We start from the raw sequence: 21201 nt of genomic DNA on the forward strand, positions 1-21201 counted from the left end.
TACGAGTTCTCTAACTTTCTCACCATCAATATAATGCAGTCTGCAGTCCTCCTGTTGCAGGCAGGTGTAGGTCCTTTATGACTCCCAAATTTAATTTACAAACTTACAATCAATTTCCCATTCACAAATCTTGATTCACAATGACATAATCTCATGCCACACCACATTCATGTAAAATGTCTATGTCTTGAAAAAAAATCACTGATCAATAGATATAAACAAAACACTGCAATTGTATGCATTTATATCAAACCAGAAGTTGACAACAGAAAAACATTGTCAACAACTGAAAACCATAAAAACTAAGCAAAACTTGCCCGTCATGAACTGGATCAGGTGAGACAATTGCTTGATATATCTTGTTCAGGATCAGGTCTTGGCCCACAAAAATCTTGTTCTGCACAAATAATTAATAAATAAACTTTTGAGGACAACTAACATGAGTTTCTATCAAAATATTTGCTCCGAGAAAGTTTGCTGGCAGGTAAAAACATGACTAGGTGATAATTTCAGAATTGATTAAGGCCAATTTTCTGCAACCTGTATTAATTAAAATCATACTAACTAACCTTTTGATGATCAACTCTTGCATCAAGCGGTCATATCAACCCAATTCAAGTGCAAATCTAGAAATAAATTGTATTCAAGTCGTCAAGTGTAAGCAATCAGTTAGTCATTTATGGCCATTGACAGTGTTTAAAATACTGAAAAAACAATCAAAATCCTTTTATGTGTAATAATTAATAACAAAACTGAATGCACTTATGCACATAGCCTGAAACTCCGGCCAACAGCAATATAAAAACTAGACCGAGGAAATATTCTGACTCTTGTAGAAGGCGTATGGGTTTCAAAATAGAATCGATTTCTTTGTATAGTAAAATTATTAAAAATGCAATTGCTCGAAAATCACTCCATGGGGATCCTTGAAATTTTGCACGGTAACTAGGCTTAGGCTACCTGACGCTACCACCACCAAGATTTTAGTCGCAACCTGAAACTTTGAAACGCTCAGGGAATACCCGGACTAGAAAACAACACCAACCATGCTGCACTGAAATTGGTTTAATAAACCAACAGGATTTAAAAGCCTACTTAAGACGTCCAACGAAATCTGAGAAATTTCATTTTTTACCCCTATGCTTTCTTAAGTGTTTGGTATAAGACTGATCGAATTTAAAGTCACTTTCTAAGTCTAAAAAGTTGTTGCTGTTAACAACATAGTTAACAGCATAGGTATCATCTTGCTCGATTAAGCCTTCAAAACTTTACTACTTTTACCTCATTCATTAATTGTTTGTGATTAAATTTTTGATTTTTTATGCTGTAAAAGATTTATAACCTAGTGCAGTAAAAGAAAACGTGGCAGCAGCACGCACGAGATTTGTAAACTTTTGCGCCGAACATTTTTATCTTCAACCCCTTTAACCATCCATTTCTTGTGTACCTATGATACTCATTGTCACTTTAATCAAACCAAGTCACTTCATATAATTAATTATAGGACCATGTTCTCCACATTTTTATATTGTGTAGTTGTTTGTGATATTTTGGTTTTAAATTTGTTAATAAACTTGCAAATTATTTTGTACGTTTAGTGGCCATGCTAACCTACTATTTTATAACGCAGTTCTATGATTGCTATTCTACATGTTTTAATTTCTTGGGCTTTGCCACTTTTTTCAGCTTTTTAGTTGTTCGTGAGCATGTGTTTTATTGTGCCATAACTACAACGTCTACCGTCCTAACTTTCACTCTGCACAGTTAATGGCGAAAAATAAAAAATACAATTTAGATCTATAATAAGTAAATAAATAAAAGCTGGTTGATTGAACGCCAAATAGTAATAAATAAACAATAATATAGGTTTCAGAGCCCGCCATCACGCCAAAATTCGCGCTTTTGGCCTTTGCCAGCACGAAAAGTTTGTATGTAAAGCCAGATTGGCAAAGAAGCAAATATGGTTACGCCACTAGCGTAAATAGCAGCCTCAATCTTTCTAACTTGGCGTCACAAAATCTTGTAACAACAAACAGGCATACAAAAATTGCGAGTTCAAGCTAACGGCTTTTCGACCGCTGCAATCGGTTCCATTATTTAAACTAAGTTGTAGGCTAGGTCTAATTGTGGTGGAAAACAATTAATTAGAGTTGTTTTCGTGTAGGCTTAAAACATTAAGCCTAATTGTTTTCCAGACTAGAAAGCTAGACACTTTTTCACGAGTTGTCTGCGGTGCAAAACAACCAAAATCGCTATGACCGGTTGCAGGCCTGCTAAAATCGGGTTGCACTGGGTGCAAAATGGTACATTCTGCAGTCGACACAAAACAGTTGTTCTCTCAAAAACAGTTATCTCTAAAATAGCTTGGGTTTGGCGGCGGTGCTGACGATAATAACTTTTTACATTTATGGCGAAGGTTAAAGCTGTCTTATATTGGTCCGTAATGCACGTTTTTGCCTGCATCAGCACAAGTTTTACCACATCCCCACATTGAAGACGAATAATAAAAAGAATGAAGGCATGATTAACGTGTAAATACCGAAATAAAATAACATTTGGGTGCACCGAACATAGTCGTGCCTAACAATAGCACCAGGGTGCAGTTGCCATGCTTTCCACTATTTTTTTGCCGTAGATCTTTCTGAGTGCAACGTATAATGTTCAGTAAAATGCAAGCTTTCCATACGGGGGTTTGCAGTTGTGAATATAACCAGGTTAGCAACGATGTGAAACATATCAGGCATAAATTATACTTTTTTTACCTTTGTAAAAATTACCCACTCTTTCCAAAGAGAAATAATGTATTTCTGTTATACGTTAAATCTGTGAAAGCTTAACTTGCAGGTCTTATGTGTCAGCTAGTTGACATGGTCAGTAAGCTGCTGCAATACTGTCCTTGTAAATCGTGTCATATATAGTTTGTTAATATCATGTTTTTAATTTTTTTCAATTTTTATTTGCAAGGAACTATAAAACACATATAAACCCAAACCCTCTTTGTACATGGTGACAAAGATGCGATGGTGCCCAAGTTTCAAGCCGAGTATTTGCATAAAAATATTTAAGGATCAAGGTTTGATGCCGATTTTAAGGGTCGTTATTCACATGACGTTTAAATATAACTTAATGTGTTATCCACATTAAGGTGTTGTAAAAATACAAATAAAAAGTGTTGTAACGAGCATAAACATTTTGTGTTTTGTTGAACATTTTGTGGTTGTTGTTTGTTGTTGTCCGTTCGTTACGATTTACCTTGCAAATTGTCATTTTAATAATTTGTTATTGTTATTTATTATTATTTATTTTTAATAATTGAATTTAATGAATTTTCACCGTATAATTATAATTTGTAATATTTGTTGCATTTGTTTTGCGTTGTGTCTGCCCTGCCGCGTTCTCTCTTGAGGCCTACTGCGTTTTCCGTGTTTGATTAAGCACACGTGTCTTTTCATTGACGTATTCCAGCCAAGTATTCGTAGGGTCAGTCCTGATTTAAGCTACTGGAATGAGCTGCTGAAAATGACAATTTAACTGAGCTGCTTTTAATAAAAGATGTGCCTACTGTGTATCTAAGACTGAGGACAGTAAAAACGTAACACTGACGAGCACGACAGGACCTCTTAGATACACAGAAGATTTTATGAAGTTTTACTGAAGAAGCATGAATTTTTTTTATTCTCCGCCTCGTTACCAACGTGGCAATAGTTTTTTATCTTTCCTACAAGAATTTGAATCCTTCTGCGACAGCGTCAGAGCGTCGGATGCGGCAAAGAAACATGCATTTCTACAAAGCTTGCCGGAAGATATGAAATTCTCCATGACCGATGGTCGTAAAAAAATCTACGATCTCAGTTATGACGAACTCATTCAACAAGCAAAAGACACGGCTTCAGGTCTATCTTCACAAAAGCATGCCATGCAACAACTCTTTCAGCGCACTCAGGGTTTTGACGAATCCGTAAGAAACTTTCTTGAAGCTATAGCTCAATTGGGAAAAATGGCTTATCCAAACGACGAACAGCATGAAATGCGCAACAGTGTGCTGTACAACCTACTTGTTCGAGGACTGAGAGATCGTCAACAAGCCTCTCAAATCTTACGCGACAACTCTAAAAATGTGCAACCGGATTTTTACGCAACAGCAAAGAACATTATTGAAAACGTAGAACTGACGCATCATGAACCACGTATAATGACGTCAGAAGTAGCAGCGGTGACAGGAGATCACCAGGACGTATCCCAATTAAAAAGAACTGTCGAAAAACTTCAGGTCGAAATTTCCCAGCTGCGAAACGAAATGAAGACAGCAAGAGAACCTCGGCAAGAGAGAAGAAGACTTCAGTGTTTTTACTGTGGGGGGTATGGTCACATTGCTCGGCGCTGTCGCAGGCAACGTGCAAGAAACCTTCGACGTGCTTCTGACGTACATGGAACTAACAGCAATCCACCACGGGACATCTACCAAGTGTGCTTGATGGATTTTTCAGAAGCATCTGGATGGTCAACCGAAAACACTATTAAGGCGCAGCAAAAAAATCCAGTGTTGAAAAGACTGTTTCAGTGGATGAGCCAGGAAAGCCGACCATCATTCAAAAAAGTGAAAAATGACAGCAAAGCCCTGCGTCACTATTGGAATATATTTGGTGAGATTTTTCTACATAATGGTATGCTATATCGAAGAATCGAGAATTCTGTGGAAGAAATTTATGCTCAGTTACTGGTGCCCTCAACAATGAAGAATGATGTGTTGAAGTCTGTTCACGATTTGATTCACGGAGGTGGACACATGGGCGTCAAAAGGACGTTTGCCAGGTTAAAGGAGCGTTTTTTCTGGCCATTTTGCCACAAAGATGTCGAAACATACTGCAAAGAGTGTTGCTTGTGCGATTTAAGAAAAGTACCAAGGCGAATTGTTCGTGCCCCATTAGTTCCGTCAGAAGAGAATACACCTATGCAGAAAGTTGAAATCGACGTATTAAGCGGTCTACCCGAAACACGAAACGGCAACCGTTATATTCTTGTCGTTTGTGACACCTACACGAAATACATGCAGTGTTGGCCAATGAAATTTCAAAATTCCAAAGATACTGCTTATTTGCTTTACCACCGTTGGGTGACGATACATGGCGTCCCAGAAACAATTCACTCCGACCAGGGCCGGAATTTCGAAAGTATTCTTTTTCAAGAGCTCTCATGCTTAATGGGCTGCAACAAGACAAGAACCAGCCCGTATCACGCAATGGGAAACGGTGGTGTGGAAAGAAACAATCAGACCATAATTGCGATTTTAAAAAATTACGTTCAGGTTGACCCAACTTCTTGGGATGATGCGCTCTCATCGGTTAGCGCTACTTACAATGCAAGTGTTCACGAAGAAACTGGAGTTTCTCCTCATTACTTACTCACCGGAAGGAATCTGAGGTTGCCTGCAGATCTTATTAGTAAAGCACCAATTTTTACCCCAAAGTGTGAAGACATCCTTCATCTGCAAGACAGAATGAAATTGGTTCACCAAACAGTTCAATCAAGGTTGGGAAAACGTAGGTTGCAAATGAAGAAACGATACGACGAAAAGGCGTCTGACGATCGGTATGAAGAGGGTGATGCGGTCCTGTTGCGAGACGAGGCTCTTCAAAAACATGAAACAAGAAAGTTTCACTTTCCTTATAAAGGCCCTTACGTGGTTAAAAAAAGTTATTCCTCCTGTAAACTATATGATAGAAAATCGCGAAGGTAAAACCTGTACGGTACATTTTAATCGACTGAAAAGAAGTTTTGGCAATTTTTACAGATCGGTGGACAATCCTGTTTCAGAAGGTGTGAGCGAGAGTGAAGGGCAAAATTCTCGCTCAACATATCCGACAAACAACAGCCATCACTTTCGTGCATGCTGCAGCCCGGAACCAGAAATAACGTCTACTAATTATAACCAGCTGCGACCAGGGGTGTACATAGTGCCGGAAAATATTCCGAACGCAGTTCAGAATAACAGTTTAGTAACCGATGATGTTTTACATTCTCCAACCCGTCCACAACGCATTAAACGGAGACCTTGTTTTTACCCAGATGTCGAAGGTAGAATACGATAATCGACGCATCTTTTCTCATCACTCACGCACGTTTACATAGAGTTATGAATAGTAAATTTTTGTGTTTTGTTTTCGTGCTTTTATACGTGTTTTATATTGAGATTATATATTTTTATATTGTTATATTATTTTGTTTATACTACGATTTTACAGGCGATTTATGTATTAGTTGTTTGGGTGTCTATTTGGGTGATCGTTTTTTTGCACGTCATTTTTGTATTGTTCACTTCCTGGTTTTCACTTCGTTTGTTTTTGTAGGACATGCGTTGTATTTCTGGGCAAGCATTTGTTTAGTGTTTGCAATTTTGTGGGTGGGGGGAGAGTGTTGCATTTGTTTTGCGTTGTGTCTGCCCTGCCGCGTTCTCTCTTGAGGCCTACTGCGTTTTCCGTGTTTGATTAAGCACACGTGTCTTTTCATTGACGTATTCCAGCCAAGTATTCGTAGGGTCAGTCCTGATTTAAGCTACTGGAATGAGCTGCTGAAAATGACAATTTAACTGAGCTGCTTTTAATAAAAGATGTGCCTACTGTGTATCTAAGACTGAGGACAGTATAAACGTAACATATTTAATCAATCCGAAATGTAGCCTAAACACGGTACGTTAACTTAAAGCATCTCATAAAAATTCTAACATTTCTTAGAAGAAATCTATTTTGTTTACGTTTTGCAAAAATCTCTTTAGCCCTTTGGTGCCGTCAAGATCCCGATCTTTAACGTGTTGGGGGGCGCCACCGCACGGTCTGGTGCAAACATAATAATTAAATAATACGGTAAACAAATAACAAATTCAAACCCCTATTAGGGCCTGTTTGAAGAACAACCCTTTTTTATATCTTGCCGTGGGTCAATTCCAGCGTGACTGACGGGACAAAAGATAGGATTTTTAAAATTTAAAATGCATTAATATTAGTTTTATATAAGATTGGAAAAAAAGAAATGTGTATTCAGTTAATGGTAGTTGCATGTTATGAAATGGCATCATAAATTTTTGTAAAATAATATAGTAAAAGTTTTGAAAACCACTTTTTGTTAGCGTGATTGACGGGACAGAAATTAACATGCATTTTTGGTACAGTGTAACTGATGACAAATTTCTATCTCATTATTTGATGAATCAAGGTGTTTCCTTGTAGATTTCATTGTTGACCCGAACTGTGCTTAAAACTAATTTCAAACTTTGGCTGCAATTACTAAGTATAAAATTATAGTGTATTGTGTACATGACAGACAGGACATTTTCTATGTGACCGACGGGACAACATCTGAATTAATTAAAGAACACTCGTAGTTTTTGGATCAAGTATTAAATAAAATCATCTACTCAATTTAACAACTGAAAATAAATAAAATTTAATCAGGTTTTTAATCTAAAGAACAAATTTTTTGCTTGAAATACAGTAAAATATTGAAAATACTAATTCACAATTTAAACAATTAACACAATAGCAAGCTGTAAAAACATGACAACAAACTTCTATAGCACTGTATAAAAATAACATTGTCGTCTATACAATCATTTTAACTTGAAAATTGACTTAAAAATAAATTAAATATGCCCTGCAACTTTTGAAGAAATGAATCTGAACTAGTAAACATAAAAAAAAACACAAACAACAACCGTTAAGAACTCAAATCTAAAAAACTTTAAAACTAAAGTAACAATGTATTTTAGCATCTGATTTTTATATGTTCTAAACTATTTTATACATCCCTCGACTATTTATAAGAATTGGTACATCTTTCATCTGACCAAGAATGTTATCTTTGGTCAAACAGTGTCATGATCCGGTTCTAGTTTATAACTTAAAGATGATCTATCTGATTTTTTTAGGCATTGTATTTTATATTTATCAGCTATTTTATTTATTACAAGCCCATAAAAGTCTTCTGCTAAGTATTTCACTTTAACCCAAGATCCAATAGCAAAATCTTTATCATTTCCTCCTTTTGGCTGAACTAACACTTCATTTGACCCAATAAATGAAAAACAGTCCATTTGTTCATTATTCACAAGCGAATGTATGGAATACCTAATTTCATAATGCTTAATTGATTCAAAAAAGTGTGCATCCCTGGTATTGGGGATTCTTTCAATTTCAATATCATTTGGGTGCCACATTTTGTCCAGTTTTGGGATTTGGGATTTTATTTCTTTCTCTGAAACAAATAATACATTTATATTTGGACACACCTCCTGGGCAACTTGAGCAAACTCTTCTGAACTATTCATGTCAATATTTCCTGCAAGTACCTTTTCCGTCACTCTCCTTTTTAAACATCCACCAATTCCATCAATGCAGCCTTTACCGTGTGATGTTGCCGAAAAATGCCATTTAACTGGTACATCCTGCAAAGTTATGTTACACAAACTATACTTCTGTTTAAAATGCTGTGCTGCCCCATCTGACTGGTATTCCAATGCACTGATCTGTACTGCAGGATGAGCTTTTTTGAAATCGTTTAAAATGCAACTATTAAACACTGCCACTGAATATTTATCATGACGCATGTAATTGGAAATAACCACATACGTAGTAGAATCAACAGCATCAGCGTTGGCTGCTTCATGTGACGTAGCTGCATTGAAATATACCATTGAAGTATACAGTGTTGATGATTTGGAATCCCAGTAAACAGACTGAATTTCATTTTGCCGTTTGTGAGTATAGTTCTCACTGAAGTCCGTTTGAATTAAGAGAGATCCCAAAGGTAAATTCTCTTTGCGTTCTTTCAAATTCTTAGATTGCATCTTTTTAATGTAATGATGCTTAAGAAATTCTGGTAGCTTGGATTTAAACTTTGCAAGCACGTTTTCTAGGCTTTCATTAAAACTGGTTCTCAATAAACGGTTATTTTCATTTTTAACCCACTGCTTGTAATCAATGAGCATCTTTAAGTTCTCGACCTCACCAAAAGTGGACACCACCAACCTTTCAAAGAGTTTGAGATTTCCACATTCTTGGCAATTTTGTAGCATGCAAGATTCTTCTTGGTTACAGACCACCAATGCAAGAAATTCACTCACAACATTTGGGAGATGTGGGATAGCTCGTAAGAAGAGATGAATATTTTCATGGTAAATGCACAAGCAAATGTTTTCTGGTGTATCAGCCCGAAGACAAATGTGCTGTGGTCTCATCTCACAAAATTTGGACAACCCAATGTTAACATTACTATATTCAGCTTTAAAAGCTTGATATACTTCTCTCAATGTGAGTTGTAAATATCTTTTGTGAACTTTGATTTTCTTTTTATTTTGACGAATTATTTTAAAGTCTCTCATCCCTGGTGCTTGGCTAGATATTTCATCACGATCATAGAATTTTTCAACAGCGTTTTTAAAATCTTCTGATAATTTGTCAATCCTTTTAGTTTTTGCTTCTGATTTTGTGGATTCTGGAGTAAATTTCAAAGCCAATTTTCTAACAACTAATTTTCTTTTATGTGGGATTTGTGGCAAGCTTTTCTGCACCTTCTTCAAAGAACGATTAAGAGCTGACCTTTTCATATACAGGAAACTTGTATCTACCACCAAGTTCTTTTTTCTGGCTCTGTATTCTTGTTTTCTTTTTCTTTCGTACACTTTTTCACTTAGCTTTTCACTGTCACTTAATAAATGCTTCTTTCTCTCTCTGGAATGTCTTTTAACCTGCTTTTGATATTCTTTAAAAGCTTCATATTTACCTTTTTGCTTCAACCTTTCTCTTCTTTGACGCTGTCTTTCTGCACAACTTTTTGCCATTACAAATAACTTTCAAGCTGCAGGCTGCTCTATAACTCCAGATTAACAAGACTACAGTGACTGAAAGAAATTGTTCAGGTGTTACATTTAAATACATATCCTTTGTTTGACTGACAATTTAAAATTAAGAATTACCATTGTCATGTAACAAATGGTTTTGTACAAACACAGAAAAGTAAATTTAGTCATGTTTGTTCAGACCAAAAATTGTCCCGTCAGTCACGTGACTGACGGGACAGTTTTAGTTCACCTACAAATTTAAAATTAAGGTACAAATGCCAAAATCTTAAAGTTGTGAGAATGTCCTGCTTAATGTAGAAGATAGCCATGTGGAAAGAAAAACAATAATAACAGTAATGCATTTTTTATCAAACTATATGTACTATTTTTGTGACTGACGGGACAAATGCTGTTATCTTTTTTTAAGCTTAAATTTGTATCCAGGGAAAGGTGAGTAGAACTTGGCGGATGTTTTTTTGCAAACACTTACTTCCATAATATGTGCAAAAAGAGTAATAATTGTCCTATGTACTAAGCACTAGAAAATAATTTATGTTATAAGAAGAGGTGAAATATACATTTTTATTTGCAGACTTCATACCAGATACATAAATGCTTTTATAAGTATAATACAAAAAGTATAATAATTCAAAGTGTCTTTTTCAGAAAGGCATAGGTGTTTACTTTAATATAAACATAAAATTATTTGTAATTTTTGTTGATTCAATTTTTGCTACTTTGCAACATTATCATGGAATTAACCCGTGGCATTGTTAATTACATTTTCGAGCAAAACGCCGGCACTTACACGCTTTTCGCTTGAAATTCACCTTGGAGCAAATTTTGTTGAAGCTCTGGAATTTACGCGCGATTCTCGAACCTTCGTTGCCAGTGTTCGTCCTTCGTTCATTCATTTGACTTGTGATGTCAAAGTGATTACTTGGCAGTTAACAGTAACTGAAGAATAATGTAGGTGACTTACAAATTACAAAGCAGAGTTAACTTCAGTTTAGTGATGTATTTACCAGGTGCATTGATGCAATATACTTCATACTGTCAAGTGGAGATTTATTGGAGAATTCATTAAATAATAAGCAAAGAAGTTTCAGTATTTAATTTAAGATTTCCTGAAGGTGTGTGGCTTAATCTTATGGTATAGATTGTCGAGTAACAGGTAGTTGCACTCTGCAGAAAACAGAATGATCTAACACAGTCTGGGCTAGAGTTCACTAATTCATTAAATTATGATGAAGGTGTTGTCAGGTATGCAAGTGATGATTTATTAAATGTTGAAATATCGTTCACTCGTCTGTTCAATGCATTAGACTTGGGCTTAATAATTGTTGTATGGTTGGGGTTGGCATCTTTTGCACCTTTCTATGTCTTTGAATGTTTGGCTTTTTGTGGTTCAAGTTTGTTCCTGCTTTATTGCTGCTGAGCCCTTTGCGCGCGCTTTCGCGTTGATTGTCTGTCGTTGATGCTTTTCTGCGCTTTGGCGTTTGTTGCGTTGTTGGAGCCGTTAAGTGCTGGTTTTTAAGCTTGGTTTTTTAAGGATGTCATCTCGTTGCCTTATTCAGTGCTTGCCATGCAGTGAGTTTCATTTTAATGCAAATTGGTGGCGTTTAAATCTGTTGCAGTCAGTTTTATCTGCTTGCTATTTGCAGAATTTGCGCATGACATACCGATACCAGTATTCATCTGACAAGTCTGGTTTCCAAAAGCATCCGTAAAGCTGATCTGATATCTGCCAATCTAAAACTTCCCGCTAGAACAGAATACTGCAAGATGTGCACAGGACAGCTGTAAGCAGCAGATAGTGTTGACACAGAAATCTCCTCCCGGTTTCTTCAGTCCAAGTGTAGTTTAAATACCTAAATTTTTTCCAGTATAATTTCCTCGTGTGGCGATACGTGGATGGGGAGCAGCGGACTGTTTATTTAGATGTCAATGTCAGAATGAGAAAACAAGTGTCAAAGGATGGGTTGAGATTTTAAGTTTAGATGGCTAGGTTGAACAGAATAAAAACAGAGACATGAAAATATTACTTTATTTAATTAAATTCCTTTTTTTCAGTGAATTTTTCGAGATTCTGTTTTCCGGATGACGTCAGCCATGCTTCCAGTTTTCATTTTCATCTCTCCCAGTCACGTGCTTCACTTCTGGTAAGTTGCAATTTGAAATGTGTTTTATTGCGATCCATTTTTTTAATCTTAGAATATTTAGCGTAACACTTGAGTAAAGTTAGCGTAATGCTTGAGATCCTTCAGTTTCCGAAAGCCTTAAATTGTGAAGTCAGCCTGTTTTAAATTATCATCTGCATTTGTTAGCATAAGTTTGCATCACACAGTTGGGTGTTTAAGGTGCTTTCATTTACTGTACTTTTCTATAATTTTCAGATTCTAAATTTGTCATCTCTACATATTCCACTGAATACTGACAACACCTATCGCAACTATTGCTACAGTGGTTAGTATACTGTGGTTAGCAAATAAAGTTGAATACTCGTATCTACCATAAATCGTATAAATTTCGCGTTATGCTTTCTGTTGACATTTGACAACTCTTTTTTGCAGACTCCCGTCAAAATGCAATCCAAGTCAATCAATGCCTGCACTTCCAGCTTTACAGTACTGTTAAGTTTTGTATTATTGTGCAATTTTTATACTTTCTTCCTTTCCACTTGCGTTTTTTGTCGTCTAAACTAAAGAAACTTTGCTGGCATTACATTAAATACAAACAATAATTTAGTAAACGTGCTGGAGTCGGAAGACTTTCTTTATGTCTTTTGATATTTCTTGACTTTCTGTTTTTAATGTTTCGTTTGTTTGTTTTCATGTGGTTTGCGAAAGGAATATTTTATTCTTGTTTGCTTATTGTTTGTTGGTATATATTGCATGTTACAAAATCGAGGGTGCAGAACCCGATGATTTCGCCGAGCCCAAAGCGACCCCGTCCAATTATTTTATTTACCTTCGCGCCCTTAAACTAGCCTGTACCCTCACAAACCTAGCTTAGGTGGGATCAAAGTGTGGAATAGAATAGGATAAAGATTTCCGACATTCTGTATGAGTGCCGCCATCTATGGGAAGCGCAAAATGTCAGAGATCCAAAATGTTAGAGACCTTATTTCGTTTAGATTATCCAGCACTATTTTATTATTTATTAAATCGCTTTATTATCTATTTTATTATTTATTAAATTTATTAATTATTTAATATTTTAAAATTTATTTATTACTAGTATTATTACTAGTTATTTGGTCCTTGCCAGCGGATTTGTCTGTTTTGTTTTTCAAGTTTCCAGGTAAACTATTACAGAATGAAACAAACTTAGGCTACAGGTGTGCCGCACATCGGTTTTGACTTTGTCTTAGTCTTAATTGAAACAACAACAGGCCATAACGCGACCATCGTCCGTTACTTATTGCCTTCTATAAAATTCACACATTACATTGTGACATACCGGCTAGCACCCTAACATTTCATAGGTGAGGTAGCGTCATGAGTTGTCTCTGTCATCTGTTCTACATTAAAATCTTAAGTTTTCTTTTTTTGTCCCCATATGCTATGAGTTCGCCCAACCTTGTTGTTTCAATTTAACGCATTTGCGGTGGTTATTTACAGGTTACAGGTAATCATATGAAATGAAACATCGATAAACAGGTAGGCCGACTTCCCCTGGCTTTAAGAGAAGGCGGTTGCATACTGTAGGTCTAGCTGAAACCTACCAAATCCTGTACCTATAGTATTTGGTTTGTTCCAAATGTCTTTATCCCGCTTCTCTATGCATCAGTATTGAAATGAATGGAAATGAAATGAAATCTCATATTTATACGTATAGGCGTTATAGCAATTCTACATCATCTTTAATCTTATGCTAACTTTATAATTCAAGATATTTTGGATTTCTTCAGTCAAGGAAACGTCTTTTCATCCTGTACTTAAGACGTAACAACAACAAGTTTTGAAAACGAAAGCACTTCTGATATTTTTTTGTTTGAAATTTTTTACATGGTTTGTGTGTTAGTTCACATCACGTCACCGCATTGCACATCACATATGCACTTTTCTAAGGTTACAGGTTTCTTCCAAATCATTCCCAGTGATATGGTTATGGTTGATGGCTCAAAGTTGTAATAGGCAGCACTATGTTGAAATGGTCTAACTCGTAAGAATATTCATTGTTTCTTTGTGATACAATTGTATCGAGTAGATAAGTGGCAGCCTGATTTGATAAATAATAGTCGTCAGCTTCTTTCAGCGCACAGTTTCGCAGCGAAACAGATTAAACGTCTGTGTAAATTCAGTTGTCGACCTTACATAGCTTTGCGGTCCACGACATTTATGCACAAGGTCTACAAGTCCAATGCTTACGAAAACAAGAAGTGTATTTATCGACGTGTTTTGTTTCCAAAAATTCGGCAACTGATGTTGGAAAACTACCTCATCTTATCTTGTGTTCTTAACTTACTCCTTGTTGTCAGCAAGATATTACCACTATTCGTGCACGGTCAGTAACGCATGTTTAATACGAAAACGACTTTCTACACGAGATTCTGACATAAAAGAAAACGTAAAGGAACGCAATTCATGTTCAAAACATACAAAACGATGCTTGTTGATTTTTAAATCCTGGAAATATGAAAGCAAAATGTTTGTTATTAAAACAATGCAAACCCCGCCTACAAAGTTTTGGAAATGGCGCAGTTTACTAAAATTATATTTAAATTCTTCGGTCGTATTATTTCCAATTTACACCTATTTTTTAGTATTATTACACCTATTGTGTTCAATTGTATCCAGTCTTACATATAGGCCTACAGTGTTGATTTCTGTGTACTGGGTATTAATTGTATTTATTGTAAACAGCGTTATGGTTTAAATTGTGTGTTTTACTCCCAAACCAATAAAGTTTATAATTTCGAATGTTTAAAAACGAGAAATTTATTGTAAAATACAGGCCCTTGTCACGTATTGTCCGGGGAAATCCGGACGTATGGCAACCCTAGCAGTAGGTTTCGGGTTCGATTCCCTTCCAGGATGACTTTTTTATAGACATTTACATCTGATTGTAATAACCTGTAGTTAATGCCTTCATAATATGCCGCTGTATAGTTCTGGCGTTTCACACATCAACTTCGTACTATAGCTCCCATGTTCGGTTCCCTACCCAGGCATTTGACGCGTGGTTATTTACGGTAATAAACCCAATACTATTCATGCTCTTCTCATTTACCACTTTGTAGCTCGTTTGCTTCGACGCCGCAAGTTCCAGGTTCGATTTCCAGCCATACAGCCGAGTCATGAGTGAATAAAACACAATTTGGAGAGGTAGTTATCTGGTGTTCGGCTGTAAGCCACTTATCAGTTCTTAAAACTACGGTGCCTGCCCGGATGAAGGCACAGTTTATGGAGCGGCACAGTAGTGAGCATTTTTATTTGGATCGTCTTTTCCGAAACATATATATTTGAAACTCAGAGCAAAGCAAAGAAATGGATCGAGCAAGATTGCTCGTATAAATTCTGCCTCTTAGCATTACTACATAGCAGGTGTGACTATTGCATGTATACCGTTCATTGTCATGATGTTATTCTGGTACAACATTGTACTACGCGACGACCCCGTGGCGCAACGGTAGCGCATCTGACTCCAGATCAGAAGGTTGTGTGTTCAAATCATGTCGGTGTCATTTAAACTTTTTATCTCAAAGTCATGATTCTGACGAACGGCTTCAGGTCAATTCAATTCCCGGAGAATTCGACTCAAGATAACTAAAACTCAGGATGACCCAATCAACATCTGTGGGTTGAATAATCCTTGCGTTCAATCATTCTTGGTTTCATAGCACGTTGGTTGAATTGTCCAGAGTTGAAGCGATCGTGGGTTAAATTGACACCCTGACGAACAGAGGACAATGCGTAGCAGGTGGAAGGCGTTGCTTACATGATCATTGCACGCAGCGCGGTCACGGAAATGATCGCGCCCTTTGTCATTGACATCGGTGCAAAGGATGAGGTTTCGAGTCCTCGCAAACTTCAACTTAATTAATTTTTCCAAATTTTTTTTACCTAATGTTGGTAACTAAGTTGATTAAAGATGGTTACTCCCAAGAAACGTTGTAGCTCGCGATATATCTCACAGAAAACGGAGGAAAAGGTCTTGGGTTCAGCTCCCCGTACAGCTATGTGATTGAATCTTTTTCGTTTCAAAATTTAACAACTGATGCATCATCGTTGGTTATATACGTTGCACCACATGGTATGTATGTGCCACTTCGTAGCTCGTGTGCTTCGACACTGCATTCGGTGCTGCAGGTCTTAGGTTCGATACCCGGCCTGGGTATCGGCAGCAGCATGAAATGACCAGCGTGAAAGTCAGTAGCCTCAAACACAGAGTATGAGGTAGGACAAGGGGTCCGGCCGGAACCGGGGAAGGGATTCGTGGTGAGCACTGACGATTATAACAATTTTTTATTTCGGTAGGTTAATGATTAAGATATATATTTGAATTTTTTGACATATATATTTGAATTTTTTCTGCGTTTGGCTCGATTGGATAAATTTTGCCTACTGTGGTTGGTGCTAATTTGTAGTTGTGTAGCCCCGAACCTAATCCATGCGGAGTCGGCTTAAATAAAGCTCGCCTGTTTTTCTCACATATCTCGACTAACAACGTTGTCGCTACTCTTAAATCTACCATGTAGCTGTATGTTCCAAACCCTCACAGCCCGATTTTTGACTGCGTAAAGCCGCAGAAAATAATTGGTTCAGAGAAAACTTAAATACGTTCCAAGTTGGAACTTCCAACCTGCCATCAAAGGCGAGTGTATGGTGTACCGAAACAATGTTTTTCCCCCATCTACTGTTTTAAGCATTTTGCTTGAACACATCACCCGTTCGACTGCTTCGGTTTTTTAAATTCTTTTTTTGTAGGTTAACTTTTATGGTTTTTAATGGCCGTGCTGGTAGTTACAAGCAATTGCTACCTTTATTTTTGAACATGTTTTAAGCCTTCTCGGCTGTAATTTTTTCCCCTTCATTAGCGCATACTTGTCAACAACCGGCTTGATCTTTTCGTCCCCACCGTGTTATTACTAAAAATGAAATGATTGAATTGGAAATTGATCATTACAAAAGTTGAACATTTACCGTTTGAGCAAGTCGCGCCCTAAAACGATCGTGTAAGGAACGTATCTCTGCAACACAGGCATCCATCTTTGTTTTGTTATCATTCAACTCAAGATGCAGTGCTCGAAATGAGCAGAAAAATTAGTACGTATTTATCTGATCATATGCAAGTCATTCCTAAGACAGTTACTCATTAGCAATAATCACGCCATGAGATGAGATTCGTAGGTATTGCTGTAAAAGTCAACAAACTTCATTGTTCAACTTCCGAAATGGCAGAAGCCGCAACGCCGGCACGTGACAGAGACGGATGTTACTGTACAACATCGACTGGCGCGGTACACAACCCAATATGACACCGGCACACAACGTAACTGCACCTTGACGTTCCGAAAGGGCGAAGAAAATACAAATGAGTGAGCACGGCAAGAAGAAATGCGCAAAAACTGTCACGCTGTTGGGCAAAAATAATTTTAATTATTGAAATAACCACTGTGATGAAATTCAACAAGAATCGAAAACCAGGAAATTTATGAGTTTTGTATCGGAGTCTTAAAAAGTCATTGGTCTTAAAACAAAACAGTCGGTTCCCTCCAAGCTGTAGCTGGAACCATAGCAAGCAACACCAAGCAACTGTCAAGATGGGCGGGAAACCTCCAACAGAGACATACAACGAGATGCAAGCCAAAAAGGATTCGAGAGCTTGATAAATTGCATTAAAACCAACTTGAAAAGCCCCTGATTTGAACGGCATCCCGGCTCATCTCTATGACCGAAAACGTATTTTTGATTTGATTAAATAAAAACTTTAAAACACAAAACTAACTATTTCACCCCCACCGAACTTTTAAATTGGTCACACAGCCCATTGTTTTAGCTCTTTAGAAGCTAATGGAAAATCGTTTTAGCCTAAAAGGAATATCTAGTACATGATCATGATGGTTAATATAATCATAAAGCTTGTCAACAACAAAGCTTCACCCTCACCACTAACCACGGCAACGACACATCGAGAACAGCGCCCCACAAAGACCAGTCTTGCCCCTGTTCTGTTGAACGTCCACAACCATGATGTCGTGCCGCTGATACAATGACTGGTGGGCTTGTGTTGCTCCTTCACATAAACGTAACAATGATCTTCGTTTATGCCATCCATCCATCCGCTCAGACAGACGCAAACATGTCCCTCCCTGTTACAGCTCGACTGGACGCCATGTCATAAACCTGGAGGACAATGGAATAACAACCGTTTATTATGACGTACAATTGATCAATTGTTAATATTTCTATGGATATAATTTCAATTGTTTGACATTACAAAATAAACAGCACAAAACATTTGGTGAAGGTGGATTTGAAACATATTAACCTTCAGCAAAGTACAACAATACCTTTTTGGTTCAGCAAATAATACTACCAGTGGCTTTAGCTAATTGCATATTTGAATTCGAAACAACCTTGTTTCAGAACAACAACACTACACTACAATAGTGCACAGCGGACATATACAGACGAAACCGGATACTTGTTCATCAGTGTAATGAATAAATCATTAAACTACTTCAGATTCAAAAATTCTAAACCCAGTTCTGTTTAAGGCAACCACTTTGTCATGAACTATATATGTAGGAATGTTAACAAGACCAATAATTATTGCACTGAACATAAACTGATGATGGAAGTTCAGATGTAGATGACTGTATGGGACACAACTCGTTCAAGAGCTCGAAGAAACCAAACTCTTCAAGGTGTTTGATGCCTTACCACTCTCCACAATCTCAAGTGATCTCCACTTGTGCTGAGGTCACGATAATCCGATTTGGGATCAGGAATCCACATCGTTTTTCTGCACGGATGTGGATGGTTAAACATGCTCTTGGCCTTGAATTCTGCCCTTTGCTCATCAAGTTAAAAAATTTGATGAAATTTAACTTGGCCATGAGCCAACAACAAAATTGATTATGCTTAGAATGGTGCAATTACATTCTTGGTATAAACAATGACATTTATTAATGTGCTTATCTTGTACCAAGTCTTATGTGTTGATCAGATAAGTTTCTTGTTTAAAGTGAAAATATTTAAAGTAGATCAGATGAAAGTTGTTAAGACAAAATTTTAAACCAACCAAGAACTCGAGAAAGGGCAACCCACCATACATTGTGGTAGTGTGCAGGAGAGCAAGCTTAATAGGCACAAAGTCTTTGACCATCTTTCAATATTCTTTTATACCTGGGCTAGAAATTTTTATCAGCATTAATTGTAAAACAAACAAAACACATAATGTACTTTCACCATTTAAGAGAAATGCATAGAAGCTAGCTTAGAAAGCTATGTAGGATTGCATAGAAATGACGAATTATTCAAGCAGGTAGAAATCACACAGGTCGATGAGGCCTTTGAGCTCAATTACTTTCACAACAAGCACAAACTATTGAATTAAATGAATTCAAATTAAGCGAGTATACTGAATATCTGATCAAAAGCTACAGATTCGACAAAACGACAACAACTATAATTAATTTATCCATGTAGAAAAGGTATTATGTACTGTGATGACACCATTTTACACACAATCACAAACTATCTATTAATATGCAGAATATAACACACAATTCCCATTTACCTACACTGTCATCAGGTTGCTGCACAATAAACTTGCGGAGACACTGCTTGATTTAACTTGCTATTCGGTCTTAATTTACCTGCCGAATTAATGATCTGACTCCGTGGTTGCGTGCGGTTAGAAATCTCTAACCTTAACGTGTTACTACTGTTATTAACCGAAAGCTATTACGATTAACAGATACAGTTTATTAGAAAACAATCCTTTATTGTAGGAGCTGTACAGGTTCCGATTATAATACGTTCACAACTTAACATTCATCATTTAAGACAAGTTTAGCAAATTACATTTTAACGCGACTGACGTAATACGTTCGTACGATTCAATATCTCTGACTGAGCGTCTACACGCACAAAAGTTTAAGCTTATAACAGCGTGGAGCGCTGTGAACGGAAATATTCAACACAAAATACACGAACATTTCAAAACGCGCGAACGATGAACACAAAGCGTTGGCAATGGGAATTACATTCAGTTAAAACTAGGATGTTATGAAATCGCCTGGTAACGTACTAAACGGCGTTTTCACATAAAGTTATTTAGAGCTCGTTTCCAAATGTTGCATAACGATTGCCGTTTTTAGCAAGTTGCAGCTGCAACCAGATTGCATCTGCAGCCAAATTGCAGCTTGCAGAATTGCTGATTGCAGTTTTGTCAATGAACAATGTTTCAGTAACTAAATGGCGCATACGTTCTCACAATTGATATATCGGTCTTGGTTGTGGCTCCCAAGCCACTACAAACTCACGCACTTACACTTTGTTGTTGTATTCCTCGAAGATGCCAATGGTGAGTCGAAACTTGTCGCTATGTATGCTCGAGCTTGCGCCATGCACTTTTTATGACACGTTATATTTGTAGATTTCTTTCAGCTTTGCTATCGAGGATATTTCTTTAAGTCGGTGATGATCATACATCTCAAATGAAGTGTCAGATGTAATGAATGAGGTCAGATAGGTTGTAAATCTCGTGTAATTTACAAAAAAATTTAGAAACATTTCCTATACTGCAAAAAGAAAACAAATTTATTAAGTGAGAAGAGTATTTATTAAGGTTGGATAGCTCTGGAGCCCAATTAATAACTTAATAAAGTTGGACATTAAACAAGATGCCACAATCGGATGCAGTCTAATACTGTAATAACACAACAATATGTTATGTAACAATCGCCAGACTCAAAAGCATGCCAGTATAGCTAAAGCCAGGGGGTGCAGTTCAGTTAAAATCCGGGTGCATTTTATCTTGTTGGCTAGGTAGCCGAGTGGTTGCAGTGCTGGCCTTGCAATATTTGAAGCTCGTGTTCCATGTTCAATACCAAGAGACGTTATACGGTTGCAATGAACTTGGGCGAGGCATTAACGACACCTACTGCTGTTCAGTTGACCTGATGTACAGCCGGACTGCAGAGTATGGCCATTTTCTGAAAAATCTTCGATGTGCCAAACAACGAAAAATGACAAATGCGGTGTGGAAAAATGCTCAGCTGCAATGGAACTGCAAAATTACACATTAATGTACACAGTTTCACTTGTTTAATCTTTAACTCAATTGAAAATTGAGTGCACAGAACTTCTGTCTAAGTTATTAAGGGCAATATAACGCACCTTAAGTGCGGCAGA

General features: G+C 37.0%; 2 long non-coding RNA genes and 1 other non-coding gene across 3 annotated transcripts; 2 read left to right on the forward strand and 1 right to left on the reverse strand.

Annotated features, from left to right (window-relative positions):
- Positions 1–274: 274 nt before the first annotated feature.
- LOC143471305 (uncharacterized) lies at positions 275–872 on the reverse strand. The gene is made up of 3 exons (XR_013119528.1): positions 763–872; positions 570–626; positions 275–397 (listed from the first exon to the last, which is right to left on the reverse strand). It is a non-coding gene; the product is annotated as an uncharacterized LOC143471305 (long non-coding RNA).
- Positions 873–11252: 10380 nt separating this feature from the next.
- LOC143470273 (uncharacterized) lies at positions 11253–13047 on the forward strand. Its single transcript, XR_013119341.1, has 3 exons — positions 11253–11994; positions 12229–12298; positions 12406–13047. It is a non-coding gene; the product is annotated as an uncharacterized LOC143470273 (long non-coding RNA).
- Positions 13048–15449: 2402 nt separating this feature from the next.
- On the forward strand, positions 15450–15521 carry Trnaw-cca (transfer RNA tryptophan (anticodon CCA)). Its single transcript has one exon. It is a non-coding gene; the product is annotated as a tRNA-Trp (tRNA).
- The last annotated feature ends 5680 nt before the right edge of the window (positions 15522–21201 follow it).

The sequence above is a fragment of the Clavelina lepadiformis genome, chromosome 9, assembly GCF_947623445.1.
Source record: "Clavelina lepadiformis chromosome 9, kaClaLepa1.1, whole genome shotgun sequence".
Lineage (NCBI taxonomy): Eukaryota > Metazoa > Chordata > Ascidiacea > Aplousobranchia > Clavelinidae > Clavelina > Clavelina lepadiformis.